This window comes from Strongylocentrotus purpuratus, unplaced genomic scaffold (assembly GCF_000002235.5).
Source record: "Strongylocentrotus purpuratus isolate Spur 01 unplaced genomic scaffold, Spur_5.0 spur5_scaffold_19, whole genome shotgun sequence".
NCBI lineage: Eukaryota > Metazoa > Echinodermata > Echinoidea > Camarodonta > Strongylocentrotidae > Strongylocentrotus > Strongylocentrotus purpuratus.
Genome location: NW_022145604.1, coordinates 17,122,615 through 17,125,168, shown reverse-complemented (window position 1 = coordinate 17,125,168; position 2,554 = coordinate 17,122,615).

Sequence of the window (2,554 nt, the reverse complement as noted above, 5' to 3'; positions counted from 1 at the left end):
TTTTAAATTAAAGACTATCCTTGTCAGTCCCACTCGTGTGTCCTAGTTGACACTACATATCCTTTATTCGGAGAAAACCAATCCAAACTCGATCCTAAACGGGCTCAAGCAAGGCTTAGAATTGTCGCCTGGTTTCTCTCATTTTAAGACAAACGATATGTGACTGAGAATAAATTATGCCAGTTCGAATTTGTTTACCTTTGATATCTTTACCTCTGACATTTTTACCACTGATATTTTGATTTCTGACATTTTTACCTCTGACATTTTTACACCGAATTGGCAAGGCAAATTTCTAGCAAATTTTTTTTTTTCAGAGTGAGGGCATCTTGTCGGGAATCTTTAGTAAAGCAAAATGCTAGAGAGTGGGAGCGAGAGAGTGAAAGCAAGAGATAGAGAGAGAGAGAGAGAGAGAGGGGGGGTAAGAGATTGGATAGAGTTTATAATTTACCGAAACCTGCAGCCACCGACTTCATACGCTGATTCCTGCACACACACAAATAGAGGACAAAAGGCCTACCTTTTTAAAGTTCTTCTTCTTTTTGTAGCTCCTCTCTAATAATCGAAATGTTTGCTGGATGAGAGAATGTTTTTCAAAAATAAATGAATTCTTAAATGTCATATCAACAGCGTTAACAAGAATACATAATATGCTTTACTCTACTTGGTCAGTTGCCCCCCCCCCCCCCCTCCCTGGATCCGCCATTGTTGAGTTCTTACTCTTCTTCTTCTTCTAGTTCTACTTTTCCTTCTTCTCCTACTTTCAACTTCATCTTGTTCTTCTTAATCTTCTTCTTACCATTATTATTAGTATTAGTAGTATTATTATAGTTGAAATAGTTGAAATAGTTGAAATATTTATTGGTTACTGAATCATCATAGGTTATAACAATAATGTGACAATGTCTTTACATGAGTATAAAACATAAGTTAAATTACATTTCCACATTCAGTAAATCATAGATACATACGCCCGAAGAGGTGATGATACAGAAGGGCTACAGCCTAAGCGTGACAGCTTGATACGCTTGCAGCCCAGAAACATTTAAAATCATAACGATTGTAAAGTAAAGTAAATTACAGAACATAATTGGGGGAAAATAACAAAAAATAAACAGTGACTTGCAACCAAAAAAAAAAATGGGATAGAGGGTGCATGGGAGGGGGATTTTCCTGCTATATCAAGGAAATGCTGACAAACATATATGATATCATGTGTTAATTTAAGAGATTTGTCAATATTTGCTCAATAAAATTGATTTCACACTTTTCTTGAAAGTATATACTGACTTCAAGTTACGGATGTCAACGGACAGTGAGTTCCAAATATCCGGACCAGAATGTCTTATAGATTTCATAGCCATTGTTGTTTTAGGATTACATAAATGGTATTTATTTGATTGTCTGGTTGGGTATGTATGAATATTTCTATTCAAACAAAACATTGGTGGGAAGTGGGAAAGTAGGGAATCATTATGTAGACGGAACATGAACAGTGCTTTTTGTAAAAAGTTAATATCAGTTACTTTCAGAGTTTTTAACCTCGCGAATAGGGGATCAGTGTGATCGCGATATCCAGCATTGGTACACACACGAATCGCTTTCTTTTGTAAAAGTAGCATTTTATCAGTATATACTTTTGAGTCTGCCCACAGTATATTGCAATAAGACATGTAAGGAAGAATCAAGGAATCATTATTTCATTATTAATCATTATTACAAAGAGGCAAGTAATGCTCATGCGCTAAACACTGAAAAAATAATGTCTGGAAGCTTTAGACCGCTCTTTGCTCACATATTCAAATCGATTTTTGTTTTCTTTCCTAGGGACCTAGTGACGAGTGTTTTCATGCGAAATACAGCTCCGGAACTTCTGAGCGTTCCGATTCGTAATTTTTAATAATAATAATAATAATCCGGGTTTTTATATAGCGCTCAATACACCGATCCAACGATGTACCTAAGCGCTTTACAGATATATTATTACCCCGGTCATCGGATTCAGGCTTACCCGCACACAATGTGTGCACATTTTCCACTCCCTGGGGAGCATTTCAGCCAGTCGCCATTTTACAGGCGCACACTTGCTCGTTCAACCACATGAACGTTCGCATCGTATCGGGTACCCATTTAACACCTGGGTGGAGAGTAGCAAGTGCAGGTAAATATCTTGCCAAAGGATATTAGTGCCGTGTCGGGATTCGAACCCTCGACCTTCGCATCTACAGTCAAGCGCCTTAAACCACTCGACCACGACACTCCCGCTAAAGCTAGATACCAGTATTATTGATGATTTCTAAAAAAAAATATCATTGTCATGTTCGGAATCTCCGTCAAAAATTATTCTACATGTATTTTTTCATTTTTTAGCCCGTTTTGGTCAGAGTGGCCCTTTAAAGTTGACACACTGAAAGACGACACTGAAACGTCATGCTGAGTCACAGCTACCGTACATGTGTTTAACCCCCCCCCCCCCCCCCCCCCCCAGAACAAAATCAGTTTTGGCACGTACTTCAGCCTGGTTACTGAGCGCAGAAGTGGATATACATGACAA